This window comes from Acomys minous (genome assembly GCF_964271855.1).
Source record: "Acomys minous genome assembly, chromosome: 5".
Taxonomy (NCBI): Eukaryota; Metazoa; Chordata; class Mammalia; order Rodentia; family Muridae; genus Acomys; species Acomys minous.
In genome coordinates this window covers 8,006,214-8,027,883 of record NC_140494.1, presented here as the reverse complement: position 1 = coordinate 8,027,883, position 21,670 = coordinate 8,006,214, and the positions used below count along the sequence as shown (strand labels likewise).

The following is a 21,670-nucleotide window of genomic DNA, read 5'->3' as shown; positions in this document are numbered from 1 at the left end:
TACACTGAACAACGAACTCCCTGCAGACAAAGACAGAGACCATCTATATCCTAACCCTGCATGTTTAACACATCTCAGGTAAGCATATAGAGAAGACACTGAGCTAAGCACAAGCAGAGGAGCCATGAGATGTCATTTCTCTTCCTTTTCTCCAAGGCCAATTACCAATCAATCATCAATGGTGGAATAAAGACTAAAGGATCAAAAGTTCCCTTTCATTTTATCCCAGACAGAATGGTAAGAAGAGGAAGAAGAGGAGGAGGAGGAAGATGAGAAGGAGGAGGAGGAGGAAAGGAAGGAAGGAAAATCAGAAGAAGAAGAAGAATTCTAGAAAGGATGTAGGGAAAAGGAACTTTATGTATTGTTAGTGGAAATGTAGCTTAGTATAGCAGCTATGGAAAATATCATAGTGACTCCTCAAAAACTAAAATTAGAATGAGCCAGGTATAATATTCCTAGGTATATACCACACAAAATCAGCATAGCATAAAGATACTTGAGCATGCATGCTCATTGTAGTTCTATTCTCAGTACCCAAGTATAAAGTCAGCCCGGATGCCTGCCACTGAACAAGTGGGTAAGGGAAAATGTGGTGTGTGTGTGTGTGTGTGTGTGAGGGAGAGAGAAGAGAGAGAGAGAGAGAGAGAGAGAGAGAGAGAGAGAGAGAGAGAGAGAGAGAGAGAGACAGAGACAGAGACAGAGACAGAGAGACAGAGAGACAGAGAGACAGAGAGACAGAGAGAGATCAGAGGCATGAACAGAATTGAATCACTTCATTTTGGTCAAATAAATGGGACTGGAGGTCATCCTGTTAAGCAAAATAGGTCAGAGGTTTTTTTGTTTTCTTTTTTTAAGTGTCTCATACTAAGATTTTTTTTAAAAGCAACTTGAATATAGCAGGCTTTAACCAGGGACCAGAGAAGAAAGCAGAGGAAAGGAGGAAAAGGGAAACAGAGGAAAGGAGGAAAAGGGAAACAGAGGAAAAGAGGAAAAGGGAAACAGTGGAAAGGAGGAAAAGGGAAACAGAGGAAAGGAGGAAAAGGGAAAGCAGAGGAAAGGAGGCAAAGGTACCAGAGGGTAGTTTGAGAAATGAATAGAGTGAAAACATAATACTCGCATGTATAGAACAGCAACAATGAGCCTATTGCTATGTATAACTAGTGTGCATTGATAATTATAATAAAAGCAAAATCCCCTTTAAACCATTTGTTTTTATCTTTTTCCCCATCACCTTTTTTCTGGGCATTTACAGTGACCACTGTCTAGCAGCCCCCTAGCCTGCTCGCAGACTGTGGTGGAGACAACCCCTGGAAGAAAAAGCAAGGAGTGAATTCAGGAAAAGCAAGGAGTGAATTCAGGAGTCAGGAAAGTTGATTTTACTGTGGGTTGGTTTTTGTTTTTGTTTTTCTGAATGAAGAAAGGCCACTGACTTGATTAAAGATGTCAACATTGTGAAATATTAACCATGTCAAAATCTCTGTTCTGAGATTTGTAACATACTGGAAATGCCGATCGACTCCATGAAGCCAAAGACTAGTTCACTCGTGGGAGCAATTAGCCTGCATGAAAGCAATACAGCAGCCTTTGCAACTGGCTCATTATTCATCGCTTGGGGGGAAATTGATTGTAACAGGAATAAAGATGAAGTGGCCCAAGAGGAGATAACAATATGGAAACTATAAACAGCAAAGGGCAGTAATCATTTGGCTACTTTTATAGAAAAGTCAGATCCAGAAAATTCAATAGACTTATTTTCCTTTAATGTAAAGGGAAGCATGAGGAGATTAGAAAAAGGTCAGCTTGCTTCCAAACAATTAGAAGAGCAAATAGAACAAAGGAAAAAATGTAAAAGCAATCACGAGCAGGCACACGTTTAAACATGCCATTAATCAGTTCGTCAATGAGCTAAATCTCTCTCATAAAAGACAATCTCCCATTGATAATTTTTAAGTCTGTGCTATTTAACAGTAGATACAAATTGGGTAGCAAGAATTTTTTGACAATAAATGGCTAAGAAAAGACATTGTAGTTGAATGTAAAAGAAAGGTAAAGGAAACAAGAAAAGGGGGCAAGGTAAAGGATTAGAATAAACTTCGAAGAAAAAAACAGAGACTCATGGTACAGCAGGGGAAACAGATTCTATTTAGGACCTATTACAAAGGACAGGAGATCATAGGCTAAGGCTGGCTCAATGGCAAACAGCATGGGTGGGTTGGAATCTGTGGCCAAGGGGCAAGATGAAATCAGTGAGTGGAAAATTACTGAGTGATGCTGAAGGATGATGAGAGAGCCAACTAGGACTCTGGAGTCAAGGTGACGAAACCCAGCCAGAGGGATAAGGGAAATGAGGAATTTGATCAGCTATCGAAGGTGGTAGATTCTGGCTAAACTAACCTGATACGTTTCTTGCTAAAAATCATACACTGCAAGCTGGGTGTGGTGGCGCACGCCTTTAATCCCAGCACTCAGGAGGCAGAGGCAGGCAGATTGCTGTGAGTTCGAGGCCAGCCTGGTCTACAAAGCGAGTCCAGGACAGCCAAAGCTACACAGAGAGACCCTGTCTCAAAAAACCAAACAAACAAAACTCATACAGAGAAACCCAAACATTGTGAACTAGTTGGGAAGAGAATTCAGAGATCCCTGACAAGAGTTTGGTCAAGAGAAGATTCTTCACCAAGGCACGAGGAATAAATAAGGAAAATCTCAGTGTTATCAATAATGCAAGGCAGAATATAGTTAAAATAAAGCAGTCTGGATTAAATAAAAATACCCAGAATACATGAAAACGTAGAGACTTTTGAATAGTATAATAAATTAAATAGGTAAAAATACAAGATAGATAAATACATCACTGTAGTGAGAGGCATTAAAGGGCACCCTTAAAAATCAAAACATCACGACAAAAAAGAATACAGGCAATGGGCGGGGGGGGGGGGGAGTTTACCATGGCAACAACCAAGGACAATACGTGCCGTAAACATTGAACCCCTACCCAGATCTAGCCAAGGAACAGGACATTCTCTACAGATGAGTGGAGAGTGGGGTCTGACTTTCACACAAACTCTGGTGCCCCATATTTGACCACATCCCCTGGATGGGGAGGCCTGGTGGCACTCAGAGGAAGGATAGCAGGCTACCAAGAAGAGATTTGATACCTTATGAGCATATACAGAGGGAAGAGGTCCCCCTCAGTCACAGTCACAGGGGAGGGGGAGTAAGGGGAAAATGGGAGGGAGGGAGGGAGGAATGGGAGGATACAAGGGATGGGATAACAATTGAGATGTAATATGAATGAATTAATAAATAAGTAATTTTTTTAAAAAAAGTTTAAGAAGCGTGAGCTAAATTCAAGTCAGTAAACATTGAAAATGCACCCTGAGGGAAAACATACCCAAGCTCACAGGACTTAATAAGGTTTAATGAGTTAACATATGGAAAATGTATCTGCTATGTGGTAATCAGAGTAAAGTGTGGAGAAAATTGTTATTCTCAAAATCTAAACAAAACCACCAGCACACCTTCAAGGAAGGCGCAGTAAGTTAAGAGGCTTTAGTTGTTGACAAGAAAAAAGCAACAACAGGAAGGCTGGCAGCAAAATTCTGTCTGGCAAGTTGAATGCTCACTTGTAAATACTTCTACATTAAGTAGAAAATAGAACACAACTGACAAAGCTGTTTACAAATGAATAACAATACAAAGGGCATAGATCATGAAGATGTTAATCGGTAACTGAGTTTAAAATCACCGAGGAGACTGGGAAGTAAGACTCACCCTGAATCTGGTTGAACAGGGGTGGTAAAAAGAAGTGATAAAGGCTGGAGAGATGGCCCAGTCGTTAAGGGTGCTTGCTGCTCTTTCGAGTACTGGAGTTTGGTTCTCAGCACCCGCACCGGGCAGCTGACATCCACCTGTAACTCCAGCTCAGAGGACGCAACGTCTTCTTATGATCTCTGCGATATTAATATGTATAGACACAGACTTACACTCAGAAAAAAAAGGAGGGGAGGGAGGGAGGGAGGGAGGGAACTGGGCATGGTGGTGCTAGGAATGTTGGTTACATAACTTTAATTAATCCCAGCATTTGAGGGGCAGAGGCAGGTGGATCTCTGTGAGTACCTGACCAGCCTGTTCTGCATAAAAAGCACCAGGATAGCTAGGACTAAATAGAGAGAACTTGTCTGGAAAAAAAGAAAAAAGAAAAGAAAAGAAAATAGATCTTGTCTCTAAAGAAGAAGGAAGGAAACTTTGGAGAATGGAAAATGAAATCTTTAGCAGAAGCATTATCAGAGATGTTTGAGATGTGTAGTTTATTCATATCTTCTGTATGTGGAAAACTTCTACATTAAAAATATTTTAAATGAACAAACCATGCAAGAAATCACAAAATGCTTTAGCATAGGAACTTAAGTTGGAAAACAGAAACTTTTAAAGATAACTAGCAGTAATATATTTAGAAAGTATGAGGCAGATCTTCATCAATACAAAGCTTTCTGAGAGAAGAAAAAATCCTTACCTACTTGTCATGAAAATAATTATAGTGAGTCTTAATTATAAAATCAAAAAGGAAACATTATTAAGTATAAATACATATGATTTCATGTCGGTATATTTTAAAACCTAGATAAAATGAACAGTTGCCTAGTTAAAAAAAAAGGAAATATTAATTTCTAAAATTTAATTAAACAAACAGACTTTGTGTTTGCATATGCACGTGTGTGTATACTCACATGTACAAGTGTGTGTACACATTCATGGACATGAATACAGAGGCTAGCAGCTGACATGTGGGGTCTTCCTCAATGGTTCTGTCTATTCTATTTTATTTGATAGGGTTTCTTACTGAACCTGGAGCTCAGAGATTTGGTCAGACTGACTGCCCAGCAAACCCCAGGCCAGTGAGAGATTGTCTCTCTCAAAAAAAAATTAACTGGATATTGCCAGAGAAACAACTCCCAAGGTTGACCCCTGGCCTTTCCATACATCTACACACACACCCTTTCCTCTCCCCAAATGCATGCAAAACCTCAGCGGCATTTCTATGTACTAAAAGTGAATCATTGCTTTGACACAAACTCTGGTGCCCCATATTTGACCACTTCCCCTTGGTGGGGAGGCCTGGTGGCACTCAGAGAAAGGATAAGCAGGCTACCAAGATGAGACTTGAAATGCTATTGAGGTTTTGCGTGCATTTGGGGAGAGGAAAAGGTGTGTGTGTAGATGTATGAAATGTTTGTCAACATTTTTTTAAAAAAATATTTGTCACGGGTGTATTTTCTATCAAAAGAAAAGACTTTGGAGGCAAGCGCATGCTCATTTGCACTGCCCTGTGCCTAAGTGCAGATGGGAACTCACACACACACACACACACACACACACACACACACACACACACACACACACTACAGTTAGTCTAGAATAGCACCATCCCATTAGTCATGCAGTGAGAAGCTAGCTGGACTATTCTCTCAGGGTTTACAAGGCAAAAGGCATCACTTTCCGGGCCATTTTATTTCTTTTCATCATCCCGAGTCCAGCACAAGTTTCGTAGGCTTGTTTATTTCATAGATTTAATACTTTTGTCAGGTTTCATCACCTTTCCCGTGTTGGCTAATCCACTTCAACGTTTTCAGAGTTAAAAGGGACTCGGGATGGGGAAGCGCTTGTCACTGACGTTCACTCCACAGGTTTGACAAGAGAGTTGCCAGGAATGTTTCCCCCTGTGCTACTTGGAATCAAAACAAGTGGTCCCAGATGACCAGACAAGTCAGGGGACTTTGTGGATCTGGAGTTGTACAGGAAAGGGCAGAAATGTGTTGCAAGTGTGTGGCTAGGGTGGGCCTGGCCCCGTGGATGCCTTGATCTGTGTCCAGATATGGGATGAATCTCCTGTCGTTCCTCTCAGATGTCAGGAAAGGAGAGCACACAGAGCGATGATACCCAACACTCCCAGCTTCAGGTGACCAGCTGTTAGCCTACACTTGGAGGAAACTTGGCAGGGCCTCTTGTTATTGTTCTGCAGAGTTTTGCTGCAAATGTTTAACAGGATGGGGAGAGGCCCTGGCTTGTGTCAGAAATGTCAATGAGGTCATGAGCTGTTGGAATGAAACCATCCCTGCAGGGACAGGACTGACCCATAATCCTCCTCCTGTGTCCTCTAAGCCTAGGCTGGTATGCCATGGTGTCGCCCCCTCCTCGGGTCTAGTGGGGCCCACCTCCACTCTCTCTTTTATGTGTTTTTTGGTGGAGCCTGTCTGCTACAGAGGGAAGATCACCATGTGGGTCTGATTCTCAGTGGGTGCGCACAGTATGACTACCTGCATTGTTTATGAACTGGTGTCAGTTCTGTTGGCCAGTGATTATCCTATGGGAGTATGTTGGGATTATAAACATAAAGCATGAGTGCAGGTAAATGCTGTGCAGAAATGATATCCACTAAACAGAAAGGGTTGTACGTTTTCCTTCTTCTAACATGGCTATCCAGAATCTAGCAAACCATACAAGGACAGTTTCATGGAACATAGTAAGGGCTTTGGTCCTCTCTTTTGGATGATTCAGATGAGGCCGAGTTAACTTACCTTTCTCCCTCTAGGATGATCAGTTGCGACACTCGTCAAGGAGCAACTTGCCCTTGAGCTTCCATCAATACTCACAGAGTAACATTTTCCAAAAACAAGACAGAGCAGTAGATCTTCAAGGAAGAAACTCTGTGTTACTCCACATCTGCTCGATCATTCTTGTCCAACACCAGAACTCTACGCAAGTCGAAGAGTCCCTCCCCTGAATCCAGACGCCCTCTTTACGCAAGACTAAGCCACATCAGAAAGATAGCATACTCGTGGTGCTGTGAACAAGAAAGGCCCCCACGGGGGCATATATTTGCTTAGTCATCGGGGGCTGCTTGAGAAGGATTGGGAGATGTGGCCTTGTTGCAGTAGGTGTTGGAGGAAGTGTGTAGCTGGCAGTGGGCTTTGAGGGTTCAAAAGCCCAAGCCAAAGCCCGTGTCTCTCTCTTCCTGCTGCCTGCAGATCCAGCTCCATGTCCGCCTGCGTGCTGCCATGCTTCCTGCCATGATGACAAAGGGCTAACCCTCTGAAACTGTAAGCCAGGCCCAGCTAAAGGCTTTCTTTTATAAGAGTTGCTGTGGTCGTGGTGCCTAAGATACCACCAACCAAGAACCTGCTAGAATATTCAACAATATGAAAGCAAGTATATGTCACTCCATTAGTGACTTTTTTCCATCCCTTATCTTTGAATAATAGTTGGTTGTTTGTTGTTTGTTTGAGACATGGCTTCTCTGTATAGCTTTGGCTGTCCTGGACTCGCTTTGTAGACCAGGCTGGCCTTGTACTCACGGAGATCCCTCTGCCTCTGCCTCTCCAAGTGCTGGGATTACAGATGTGTACCACCGTGCACAGCTCTGAATAACAGTTTTGAAGTTCAACCATTAAAAAAATGCATACTGCCAAATGACTTATTGAAATTACAGAGTTGGCAACTGGAGAGATGACTCAGGGAATAAAAAGTTTACTGTACAAGCAGGTAACGTGATTCTGAATGTCCAGGACCCTGTAACAGCTAGATGCTGGGATACATGTCTGTAGCCCCAGGGCTGGGGGTAGAGGAGACAGGTGGGCTCCCTGGGATTCCTCAGTCAGCCACTCTGGGCCACTTCGGTGAACTCCAGATACAGTGAAAGACCGTGTTTCAAACAATATGGTGGAATGTATAAAAAGACACCTGACATCTCCCTCTGGCCTCGGCAAGCATACACATGCACATGCACTCACACTGAGACCTGCACACGCGTGCGCACGCACGCGCGCACACACACACACACACACACACACACACGAGTACTGAGGAAAAGCCTGTCTACTGTTTTTACTCTGACTTTGTACTTGCCACCAGCTGCAAGCATTCCTTCCTATTTCTCAATGTATTTCTGTCCATTTTTACCAGTCAGGTCTCTCTTCCTCACATGACAGTCCCCTACAGACATGCCCACAGGCCAATCTGATCTAGACAATTCCTCAGAGGAGGTTTCTCTCAAAATGGCTCTAGGTTATGCCAAGTTGACAGTCAAGGCTAACTAGGACACTCTAAACCCTGTCTATGTGCGAAAGCAGCCTGTGTGTGTGTCCCTTGCTCCAGGTGAAAATGTTCACAGATGTTAACCAAATCCACCCACATGGGAGAGAAAGAGACTCTGTATCCTGGAGTGGGCAGCCTGTGGGCAGGGATGTCCTTTGTTCTTGAGTTTTCTGTGGAGTCTTAAGCAAGCCATTCCATTACCCCAGCTAAGAGAGTCAGCATGCGAGGGCTGAGGTCCCTCTAGCTGAGTGTTTTCTGGTTCTAATATGAACCGAAATCTGAAGAAGCTAAAACCATAGCGAGCAATTCTTTCCACTCATAGGTTACTCACTGACTCCACTCTCCAGATGTGGGGCCAACCCCAGTCCTCCCAGCTACTGTCAGCTCTCTTCTCCCTCACACGCCAGCCAGGGACCCAGCCTCTTGCTGCTGCCTGCACAGAGAACCCCTCCACCCTCACCCCCACTGGGTCCCCGCTCTCAGACAGGCAAGAATGGGAAGAGTCGTGGCCCTTAGAAATACTAATCTATGCAATTTTATTCCCTCTCCACTTTACTGAAATCAGTGTCTCATTTCCCCTTGCTTTTATAACCAATGTTTCCTGAATAGTTTGTGGGACAACTAACAATGTTAATATTTGCTTCATATCTTAGGCTATAAATTGTTCTAACACATGTTCTCTTGGTCTCACTGGAACCTCTGCAGTCATTTGTTAATATATCTACTTGAAAAGCAAAAGGACTGTGGTGGAGGTGGTAGTGGTGGTGATGGTGGTGGCAGTGGTGGTGGTGGTGGCAGTGGTGGTGGCAGTGATGGTGGTGGTGTGGTAGTGGGTGACAGCTACTAACCTCAGATCACACCAGAAGTTGACAGTGGAAACTTGAACCCAAACCTCTGGGCGTGCGGCCCTACTCCGCTCTGATTAATAGGCTTCCAGCTGCATCTCCCCATCAGTGACCAACTGATTGATGGGCAGTTTTAAATGGGCTCTCCCAGCTTTAGGTCATAGCTGGCTCCACATCTAAGGAGACTGCCTCATGGACACAGTCTGGTACAGGCTTGGTAGAGTTCTTAGGGACCCTCCAGGTCCCTACCCACATTGTTCTTACACCCAGACTCCATCTTGCCAACAGAGATGAGGACTGTTCCTGGGACCCAGCCAAAGGTACTGGAACTTGAGATACCTTTATTTCTTTTGAAGGAATAAAGATCCCGCCCCCTTTGGCTTTTCTCATTCTCTTCGCCTAAAGTTTAGCACCCCTATTTCTCCCTGTATTTCTATCCATTTTTTACCAGTCAGGTCTCTCTTCTCTATTCCCTGCCACACAGGATAGTCCCCTAGAGACATGTCCACAGGCCGATCTGATGTAGACAGCTCCTCAGCTGAGGCTTCTGCAGCCCCACTCCCCACTTGGTTTTCTACGTGTGTTGTTTCTTCAGAGCAATGTGCGGGCATTTGTGGTATAGGACACATAGAAGAACAAGATCAGTGCTTTGATCCTGGGCATCTGTCTTCTCTGTTTAAGGGCTTTCTGACATCAGACATCATCTTCCATAAAGAGACTGAAAACTGTCCAGATTTTTCTAGCTCTTTGGGACCCCAACCACCACTATCCTCCTTTCCCTCTCTAGTATTTATAATAACCAAGTTGAGAATATTCAGGTTCGCATCCATAACACACCCTGAACAAACTTCCTCCACCAGTTCCCTTGGTCTATAAATTGAATAATGGATGCTCCTTGCTCAACAGCAGGCATACTCTGCTATGGGTCAATACCTTGTTTGTTGTTCCCACCACACAACCCTCCCACTCCTCACCCAGAGCATCAGCAGCTACTTCTCCGGCCACATGTTTTGCATAGAGAGTACAAAAGGTAAACGGTTTTTTTTTAATTTCCTTAGATGAGGGGATGTGGTCAGAGCCCGTTCCCAAGCCTTTCTAGCTCTTTCTGAACTCTGGCTGGCTGTTTCAACTGAGATATTCTGGCCTAAACTTCTCTCCAAGCTGGCTGATTCAAATTGGCTTCTCTTAGCTTCTGACTGAACTGCTCTGCCTGACCACAAATTAATTCTGGCAATATTTTTTTTTAATCTTCTGGATCCTTCTTATTCTTTGCCCCATTCTATCTTCACCTGTGTCTAGTTTGTTCTCTCTGAAACCCATCTAGGTAAAACTGTCTTGGTTAAAACAAAACAAAACAAAAAAACTTCCTTCTCTTCTCTCTCGCTGTGCTGCTCTTACGTAGCCTCTCTTCCCTGCGCTGCTCCCATGAGAGGTGGGCGTGTCCTAACCTCTGACTCATTCTTTCCAATCTTCCTCTGATTCATCGTTTTGTCTGCCCCTCAATTAGACATCATTTTTGTTTGTTTGTTTCGAGACAAGGTTTCTCTATGTAGCCTTGGCGGTCCTGGGCTTGCTTTGTAGACCAGGCTGGCCTCGAACTCACAGCAATCGACCTGCCTCTGCCTCCCTGACTGCTGAGATGAAAGGTGTGCACCACCGCATCACTTTTAAACATGGCTGCTTCCTTCTAGAAATGAACCTTACCTTCATTGTTTGGGATTAAAGGTGTGTTACTAAGGGCATGCCTGTATTCCAGCCAGGTCATATTGGAAAGCAGAGTGTCTGCATTCCAGCAGGATCACAGAGACCTATAAGGTCTTTGGATGTGATCCCTTGCCAGAGAAGCCATGTTGCTGCCTCAGAATTCCTCTACAACAAAAATTTGTGTTCACCCTTCACTTCAACAAGTTTCTGACAGCCAGGGATTGGAAATATTCCACTTCGTCTTGACACAGCCAAAAACAAAAACAAAAACAAAAAAAACAAGAGCTTGGTTCTTCTAGCAGAGCCTGCACTACTTCAGCACAAACAGACAGAGGGGGCATGGGTACTTCCTGTGAACAATTTGTGGACCACTGAGAGATGTGCTCATAGTTCGGTTATCAGGAGGAAGAACTCGTAGACCACCAGGCAGCGTGGAGGAGATGCTTCTGTCCCTAACAAGAAGAATGCTAGGGGACTCTCCACTCCCAAATGGACCCATCCAGGACCACAAGTGAGCACATGCCTTAATCACTGACCAGACCCCGAAATGCCAGGGTCCCTTCACAACAGTTCAAATCAGGAAGATCCCTTCTATCACCTCTTCCTTTTTTTATTCTCCTATCCCATCTTTGGGGGGAAAGGGGTAGATGCCTGGAGGGACAGAAGCTGTGGCTATCAACCTACTAAAAGAGAAGTCAGAATCTAAGGAATAAGAGGGCATAAAAAGGAGCTAACCTCAGACAGCCAACACGAACCCCACTTGAACAAGAGGCGGGAAGAGTATCTCATTGAAATGATTCCAGGCTTCTATGCTAACATATTTATGTTGCTGAGACAAGAGTTGAGAGAGGAATAGAGGACACTGTGTGTGTGTGTGTGTGTGTGTGTGTGTGTGTGTGTGTGTGTAAGACAGAAAGAGATCAACTAAATGATTACAAAATATAGCACACAGTTACTTATTCACATCAGGCTGTTGACTCACCTCCCCCTACACACAGTGTGTGGATTCCTGTCCCAGAACCTTTACTCATCCTCTCCTACCTGCTCAGAAGCGCCTGTGAGTCTTGTAAACAACCTCAAAGATAACTCACCCCCAAGCCAAGCTGACGCTTTGCCCTGCTACACAAGGACTTTACTGAACACACCAAGTGACGGTGTCAGGGATGGCTCTTCCTTCTGGTTGTCCTTTAGAGTGACATTTGGGAGCAGGGCTAAATTCCTAGATCCATAAGGCTACATGTGTTAAGTGTGTTTTAAATAGAAACAGTCTTATAGCTTTAAGTACCTAAGGGATAAAAAATAAATACAGTGCCTTGGTGCAAAATCAGGGACAAGGTATTCATTCAATTCCTTCCCAACTTTGGAAAATAAAGTTTCATCATTCAAAAGGGCAAAGGAAAAAAAAGAGACAACAGAGGAAAGATATTAACAAGGCTTGGGAAGACAGAAGTTGAGGAAGCCTTGGCATAGGAGACAGAGAGATATCTTAAAGCTGTTATGGTACAGATTGTAGGAAGGAGCAGAAATGTGCATTGTGGGGAGGTATTCGCGATAGATTGAGTAGGTTCATGCCACATAATAGCCATGTGTAAATAATTACATAAATGAAAAATCAGTCAAACAAAATTGGAAGAGAGTAGGTTTCTGTATGGAGGAATAGGTAAGGTATATCCTCATCTTGCTTAACAGGAACCCAAATAGAATCTCAAAATTCAGAATCTGAGAAAGAACAGCACACTAGCTGGCTTGTGATACATGAAGGAGGCCTCTCTGAAGAGCTTCTAAGTTATGTGCATTCATGACGTGGAACACACATATAACACATAAATGCACACACATACATATGTAAGAACGAGACAGAAAAGCAGGAAAAAAGGTAGATGATAGATAAAAGGAATCCAGAGAGATAAACGGCTAGATGACTGAATGGGTAATAAAGATAGGTAGGTGATGACAGACTGACAGACTGACAGACTGACAGACATATAAATAGATGGTCATTTCCAACTTAGAATTTTTCTAAACTTTAATGAAAGGACAAAGGCAATAGATACTCAATAGAGATTATACTTTGAATTTTACATTTTGACCTTTCCTGGGGATAGCAGTATGCAGCATAATCCTCTTTTGTAACACTGGGCAGCGGCAGACAGCCACAGACTCAGCCAGTCACACAGACCGGAAGGGGACAAACTGATGCTGTACAGTGCCAAGTTGATAATGAGTGACATTCAGTAGGTTAGGTGTTTATTATGTTATATATGTGTGTGACTAAAAAAGTATATGCCACATGTGTACAGATGCCATGGAGGCTGAGGAGGGCATCGGATCTATTGTAGCTGGAGTTTCAGGTGGTCATGAGCCACTTGCTGTGCATGCTGGGAACTGAACTCAAGTTCTCTTGGAACAGCTGCAACTGTTCTTAGCCATTGACTCGTCTCTGGAGCCCAAAGCTGGGTGTTTTAAGTGCATTACTTCAGCCTATAATAGGTTTACTAAGACATAATGCTAACCTGAGGCAAGGAATCTGTGTAGATGGAAGAAGACAAATATATGGATAGGTGATAGGTGATGATGATAGGTAGGTAGATAGCTAATTGATAGATAGACAGACAGACAGACAGACAGATGCATGCATGTATACATGTATACCTATGTGCATAGATGATAAGTGACAGATAAGTTAACTGCTTTGGAAGGTGAAAAGTTTTTTTGGAACTAAATAAGCACTGAAATATAACTCTGTTATCAGAGGCAGTTAAAGAGCTTGTCAAGTCTGAGAATTAACGTATTTCATCTCCGGGCTTCCCCTCTAACCTCTGTGACTCTATAAGTAGCCATGAGCGTTCAGATGGAAAGTCCTGGGCCTCCTGCACTGTACAGCTGGAGTTGGGTGAGGGCAGATAGAGTTACATTAATAGTGGCACACAGTGAGAGCTGCCGGCGAGGGGGGCGGAGCGAAGAGAAGACAGAATGGAAACAAGGGATCAGCTTCGCTCGCCTCCTGGGACGGCGTGCGCATGTGTTATGTGCTTGTGTTAATACCAGAGCGCAACCTTGGATGAGGTTTTTCTCAGGCCTTGGCTACCTTTTGTTTGACACGGGGTCTCTCATTGACCTGAAGCTTCGCCAAGCGGCCTAGGCTAGCTAGGGAAGCGTTCCAGGGTCTAACGTGCCTGGAATATCAAACACACGTCACCACATCTGGCCTTTTACACGGGTACTGGGGACCACACTCAGGTCCCAATGCTTTGTCAGTGGAGCCCTCTCCCTAGCCCCATGACCGTCTTAAATTGCATACATTCCAAACATGAGAGTGGTCACTCAGTTGCATCGTCTATCTGAACTTTCAAAGGGGGAATCCAGAGGGAAGATAATTTCTCAGCAGTAGGGGTAGCAACCACCACATATCCTGTCTTTGTTGAATTTTGTTTTGCTGTGTTTCCAGTGCTTCGGGCTTTGAGAAGCTTTGGATGTTCGACCAAAGATAAAAATCTGAAAACCAAGTGGAAACTCTAAGTCCCTGGGTGTTTACTCAGATTTCAGGCCGATATTTCGAAACACCCGCAGGTGACAGCCACCCTCAGAAACTTGAAACTGCTCGTGTCTCTTCTCAAACTGTAGTTTTTCTCCATTGCCCACTCCCTTCCCAGGCCTCAGAATTAAGACACCATCGGTCTTGTCATGGGAGGTACCTTTAAAGTGTTCTACGGACAGGACATGTGTTTTCTAGTACCGCAGCGACCTCTAGCGTCCACAAATAGTATTTCCTCCAGGAAGGAATTGAATGCTGTTCGGTACATTCCCTTACAGTCTAGCTGAACCTGTGAGCTCCAGGCACACTGAGATATCCTGCCTCAAAATCAAAGGTAGAGAGTAATTGATCAGCCCTGGCCTCTGTGCACATGGTGTACACACACACAGCACACAGACACACAAACTCAGACAGACATACACAGACACACTCACACACACAGACATACACAGACACACTTACACACAGAGACATACAGACATAAACAGACACACTCACACACAGACATACACAAACACATACAGATACAGACACACTCACACCAGAGAAATACATAGACAGACACCCAGACAGACACACACAGACACACACACACACACACATAATGCTTGGGGCTCCCTTTGTTTGACAGTCCTGAGACTGCTCTGCTCATGCGTGCATTTCTCAGTTCCTCACGGAAATCTCTCCAAGTCATCTGGTAAATTTCTAATTTGTTTATTTTCATGCCTGGCTAGCCTATAGTACATAATTATAGTTTTGCAGCCATTCCTTCGCTAATGGGCATTCAGGGGTTTTTTTTTTCCCCATTCCTGCCTGCTGCTAACTATGTAATAATAAATAGCCTCATGTATTTGCTCTAATTTTCAGGAGTCAGGCATTCTGGAGAGGAAGTGCTGGGCTGTCTGTACTGCCATTTGCTTGCCAGGAAAGCACTTTGCAAATCAAACAATGAAGATGAAGAGAATGTTGCTACAAGCTGTGAATTGCCTCTCATTTTTGCTGGTTTGCTGGGGAGACCATGATAGTTGAGTGTTGCTGGTACAGTTTGCATTTCCCATTAGGCAATTATGCTTCTAAGCTATGGCATCTTCATGTACTTTGTGCCTATTTGGATTTGGTCTGCTATGATATTTTCCCATTAATGTCATTTACGCAATTTTCTATTGGCTCACATAATGTTTTTTACTTTGTTTGTTTCAGAAGTTTGTGGCTTAGATAATCATTTGCAAACAGAACTCAATTTTATACCTCAAATGTCTTTTTATTATTATTTAGAATTGTTACTGGTGTTTGGGGTCCAGGGTGGATATATCTAGGTTATTGGCATCTTATTCAAGATCTAAATAAAAAATGCACTCAGCTCTAAAAGTAGCAAGAATACTTTATTCAAAGCAGAGTGATAATGCAGATCAGGAATATGCTGTCAGCCAGGTGTGGTGGCTCCCACCTTCTATCCCAGAACTCAGGTGGCAGAGGTACTCTGTGAGTTCAAAGCCAACCTCATCTACAGAGTGAAAGCCAGAACAGCCAAAGCTACATAATGAGACCCTGTCTCAAAATAAATTAAGAAAGGAAGAAAAGGAAAGGAAAGGAAAGATGCTGTCAAGACTGACAACAGGAGCCAGGCGTGATGGCGCATGCCTGTAATCCCAACACTTGGGAGGCAGAGGCAAGTGGATCTCTGTGAGTTCAAGGCCAGCCTGGTCTACAAAGTAAATCCAGGACAGCCAAGGCTACATAGAAAACCTTGTCTCAAAAAAACAAAGAAGAAGAAGAGAGGAGGAGGAGGAGGAGGAGGAAGAGAAGGAGGAAGAGGAAGAGGAGGAAGAAGAGGAGGAGGAAGAGGAGGAGGAAGAGGAGGAGGAAGAGGAGGAGGAGGAGGAAGAGGAGGAGGAAGAGGAGGAGGAGGAGGAGGAGGAGGAGGAGGAGGAAGGTGACAACTGACAACAGGGCCCAGCCAGGTGGCTCAGTGGTTAAGGGTGCTTGCCTCTCAGACTGATGGTCTGAATTAGATTCCCAGGAATCCACAGTGTGAAAGGAATGAAGCAACTTCTGCAGGTTGTCCTCTAACCACCCCCCAACAGACACGCAGCAGAGACAAACAAACAAGCAAATAAATGTAATTGAAAATTAAAATGTGGCAGCAGGCCATAAGTGAGGACGCTCAAAGACCAAGATTACTGTTTGGGGCTGCTTTTGTGAGATTTAAAAGGAGTCGTTTGATTACTAGAGGGTATGGTTTGGGTGGGTCTGTATTTTGATCAATAGTTTTCCAGCGATACATCCACTTCTCTGAGTATATCTCTTTCTATAATTCACGGGATGAATCATATGTATGCCCACATGCATACAATGGCACATAAGGATTCTCTTTAAAAGCACACGTTATGGGCACAGTTTGCCTTATTTATATTCAACCTAAGCCAGTTCAGACAAGATTGTCTTCCATACCCTTACAACCAGACATAACTGAAGTACAATCAAATAGGATCGGGCAGTCTGATGGGCATTAAAGAAAGGAGAAATATATTGCATTGTTCAGAGAGAGATGTGCATGCAGCTGGGGGGGCGGGGTTCTACATTGCTAACAGGTGCATTGTTCAGCAATGGTTGTGTGCATAGCATATTTAGGTTAGGGTCTCAGGCTGTCAAGTGCACTGTTAGAAAAAGATGTGTGCATAGCCCAAGGCAAGAGGGGCCCCAGGTACTAAGCTGCTCCCTATGCTTTCCTGCCCCAGATGCAACAGGTTCCCATTTGGAGTTAGAAAAACCATATTATACCTATAATTGTTTATATAAGAAGATACAAAGTTAATTGTCCAATGACCTTAAAATTCCAGCTGTGAGGAAGAAACAATAGTGTCTGGTTATATTTAACTGTCAACTTGATGAAATCTAGAGTCATCTGAGAGGAGAGCTGAGAGTCACAACTGAGGACCTGCCTAGATCACCCCGGCCGGGGGCATGTCTGTGAGGCCAGCCCATGTTTCCCTGCTGCAAGTGTTTCTTGGTTATATGTATGCAAATATTTATCAATTGGTGTCTTTATATTTGTATGGGATTTTTTGAATTCTTACACTATTTTATGGATTGTAACTCTTTACACTCATCAACTTTATCTGCAAAGAGTACATTTCTGTCACCTAGTGATTACCTAGCCGGTTGTACCAACCTTTATACAGATTGTTTTTTCTTGTACACACCGACTACTGAGTGACTGACTAATGGACAGTTGGTGTGTACCCTGTGTGCACACTGAACAAAAGGATAATTCTTGTCTCAGGAAGGAAAAGCAATGGCTTTTTATCATGCATGCTTCTTTCAACATTATACAATGTAAAACATGGTTCTTTTATTTCTGTAAATTTCCACTCAGTATTTTCTTGACGTGTTGACCACAAGTAGCTGAAACCCTAGAAAATGTGGGTGTGTGGGGTTACTCCACTCACATACACACACATTTACACTCTCACACTCACACACCCACCTGCATGGCCCCATACAAACACACTCTGCACACTCCACAGTCACACATTTATACTTTCAAACTCCAACTCATGCTCACACACACACACACACACAAGACACAGACACACACAGAGAGAATCTAGCCTGAAAAACACCATAAATCTGACTGCATTAAAATGCAAATTTTATTTTTTGGCACTAGTGTGAGCATGTGGGGGGGCGTGGGTGTGGGTATGTTTTGAGGTTGCATATTCATGTGGGTGCTAGTGTGGGTGCTTATAGAGACCAGAGGTTAACCTCAGGTGTTATACCCCAGGAGCCGATCACCTTGTTAGTGAGTCAGGATCACTCAGTGGCCTGGAGTTCATTGGTTGGCTGGCTGGCCAGAGAGCCTGAAACTCTAGAGTTACAAGTGCTGCCATTCTCAGCTTTTTCTTACATTGGATCCAGGGATCAAGCTCAGGTCCTGAGGCTTCACTGACTGACCTATCTCCTTGATTCAAAATGCAAATTTTCTATAGGACAAATGATGTCATTTTTAAGGAAGTTGCCCATAGTCCCATAAACAAACCCTGCTCATTCAAGCTGCATTAATTAAACTCAGTGGGTCACACACAAACACACAAACACGTGCACACACACACACATATACACACAAATGCACACACAAACACACACACACACACACACACACACACACACACACGAACGCAGACTTGATGGGATAGAGGGGGCTCATTGGAAGGGGTAAAGAGGTGAAAGAGTAATGCTGGTATAGCCAACATATGATATACATGTGTGTGAAGTTGTCGAAAATAAAAATAACTAAATAAACTCTAAAATGGGGGAAGGCCAGCCAGAACAAAATGTCTGACTATTGAAAACTTACTATGCATAAGTGATGGGGTTTTTTTAAGTTTATTTCTAAGTCTGTGTTATGTGGTGGTGTGTGTTGGGAGAGGCACTACATGTGAGTTGTGCTCAGAAGCCAGAAGAAGGTGTCAGATGCCTGGAATTGGGGTTACATGTGGTTGTGAGCTGTGCCCAGAAGACGGGAAGAGGGATCCCCTGCAAAGTCAGGGCACACTGTTAACTGCTGAGCCTTCTCTCCAGGTTCCACGGTGCTTCATGTGAATCGACACAGTGCTGACACATGCAGGATGGGAGTCTCACTGAGGACTCTTCTAGAGTAGGCTGCGCCATGGGCATTCCCGTACGGGGTTTTCTTAGCTGGGTTAGTTGATGTGGGAAGCCCTACCCTGAGTGTGCGCAGAACCACCGTAGGGCTGAGACCTGGTGGGAGTGATCGGCAGAGGTCAAGCTAAGCACTAGTGTTGCAGAGACTCCCTTCTAGGTGATGCTAGAGTTGACGGGAGGGAGGAGGAGGAGAGAGAAAAAGAGAGAAGGAGAAGGAGAAAGAAGGAGGAGGAGGAGAAGAAGGAGAAGTAGAAGAAGGAGAAAGAGCAGGAGAAGAAGTGGTGGAGGGGGAGGGAAAAAAACCAAAGATAGAGAATAAAGAAAGAGCACTTTCTTACTCCTCCTATTGCACATTATATGCAAATCTGAGCAATATTTTTAAGGGAATAAAAAAGATATATAGGCAGGAATGGGGAAAAAAACACCCCCATCACCAACAACAACCACCAACAACCAACAACCTAACCATCACACCACAGTTTCTTTCCATACTTCGGTAATAGTGTCTTTAAAACAGACAGAGCAAGAAATGTAAGGAGCCAGCCTGCCACTTCCTGAGGACCAGCGTGATGACTACTGTTATTTACCTTACTTTGCTCCTTTTTTTTTTTAATTTACTTTCCAGCCTGACTGCAGCCTCTCTCCCTCCTCTCCTCCCAGTCCCACCTTCACGTCCCCTTCCTCAGTGTCCCATTCCCTTAACCTCAGAGAAGGGGAGATCCCCATGGTTACTAACCCTTCCTGGTACATCAAGTCACAGCAGGACTAAGTGCATCCACCCCTCCTTAGGCCAGACAAGGCAGCCCAACTATGTGAAAGGAATCCAAAGGCAGGCAACACAGTCAGAGACAGCGCCCCCTGTTAGGGGACCCACATGGAGGGGGCCTAGGTCCAGCCCATGCATATACTTAAAGAAATGTTCAATGTACTTCATCAGGGAAATGCAAATATAAACGACTTTGAGATTACATTTTGTACCCATCAGAATGGCTAAGATAAAAAACTCAAATAACAACTTTTTTCACTAAGATGGCGCCAAAAGCAAAGGATTCTCCTGCCCCTCCCAAAGCCGAAGTCAAAGTGAAGGCCTTGAAAGCTAGCTAAGAAAGTGGTGCTGAAAGGTGCCCACAGCTATAAAAAGAAGAGCCACACGTCACCCACCTCTGGAGGCCCAAAACCCTATGGCTCCCGGGGGCAGCCCAAATAGCCTCGAAAGAGTGCACCCAGGAGCAACAGTCTTAACTACCATGCCATCATCAAATTCACCCTCACCACTGAGTCAGTGTTAATGTTATTTTTATGAAACAGTGTTTGTTTCTCTTAGCTTATTTCTTAACCCAGCTATCACACAAATAATTGGGACTCTCTATAATACAAGGTTTCACAACACAATCTGAGTAGTTGAAGTCTGTTCTTAACCCTCTGTGCTACTTTGTCTCACTTCCAGCAAACATCCCAAACTTGTACTTTGTAGCTTTCCTCAGCTCCAGATCCTGCCTCCTGATCTTCCTTGGACCTCTCCCTGTGGCGGAAGCCCCTCCTTCTTCTCTGAACTCCCCCTCCCCTGGCTGGCAGGAAGTCCAGCCCTATTCTCTCCCCTGCTCATCAACTGGCTGTAAGCTGCTTTATTGACATAACAGAGAGACAATTGGAGCACAATGTTTACACAACATTGAGACAGAAACCAGCATTTAAACTACACAATAACCTTGGGCCTACATTTCCCCCTTTTAGTCTAATAAACAGCTCTTTTTCTTACAATAACAATTATACATAATATAACAATTATGAAAATTATTAGGTAAGACTTACATTTGTATACTTGGCAAACTTTGGATAAACTATTTTACTATCTATCAATTTCTATCATCCTAAACAATTTAAGTTTAACTGTGAGACTATAACTAGTCTTCAGCCCCATCAGAGACTTAAGAAGGAATAAATATCACCTAAATATGTAGGAAGCACAGGAAAGCAACTTCCAAAAGTATAGAAATAACAGAGATATTTGCCTGCCTGGACAGTCCCCCAAACTTTCTTCCATAATGTTGGGGTATCATCTTTAGACTTCTGGATCAGAATATTTGACATACTTTTCTGTGAGGCAGGGATTATAAAGGACTTGCCTACCTTGTCCTTGCAAAGCTCAGCAGTTGACTCTCCGGCATCCATTTTGTCCTGTTGGGACAGTATTCTGTCTGTAATTGACACAAGGGTATATGTGGCTACCCTGCCACATAAGAAGCTTTTGATGCTCTTTGAAGTGGAATGGGGCGCTGCCAGGAGCAGACCTGTTGCATGTCAAAAAAAAAAACCCTTCAGTTAATAAAATCTTTAAATGCCATATTTCTATTGATCTCTGAGGTTTTTGAAGACCAACTATCTATCTTATCTAAATTGTTTCTAGCTATTTTTTACCTGTTAATCTAGGAAATATATTTTTGTAATTAACTAACCTAGTATCTAACATGACTTCAAGTTTCATTGTCTGACTAATACACATTTCCTAATTATCCTAAACAGTTGGCAATAGCAGCTTTCAGAAAGACTAGAATTTAACACTGTAGTTTTAACAGTTACATAGGTACAATACTTTGACATGTTGTTGTTAGTAATTAGGCAGCGGTGCAGCCATCCCAAAGGCCTGAGGACCATAGGAAAGCAGGAAACCTCGGAGTCACCCTAAACTATGTCACTGTCATCAGAAGCACATCACCACCAGCTGCCAGGATTCAGGTCCCCCTAAGTTACCTGTGCACTTTCTGCACATGCGCCAGATCACTTTATAAAGGGAGCTCACCCATCCTCTCCCTCTCTTCCTCATGTCTCC

At 43.7% G+C, this 21,670-nt stretch overlaps 1 long non-coding RNA gene across 1 annotated transcript in view; it reads right to left on the bottom strand.

Moving 5' to 3' along the window:
- The window catches only part of LOC311598705, a 37,261-nt gene extending 16,151 nt beyond the window's left edge, over positions 1 to 21,110 (bottom strand). Inside the window, exon 1 of the long non-coding RNA XR_014779632.1 lies at positions 20,971 to 21,110. This is a non-coding gene — a long non-coding RNA (uncharacterized lncRNA). The remainder of the gene's footprint in view (positions 1 to 20,970) is intronic.
- Between the last annotated feature and the right edge of the window lie 560 nt (positions 21,111 to 21,670).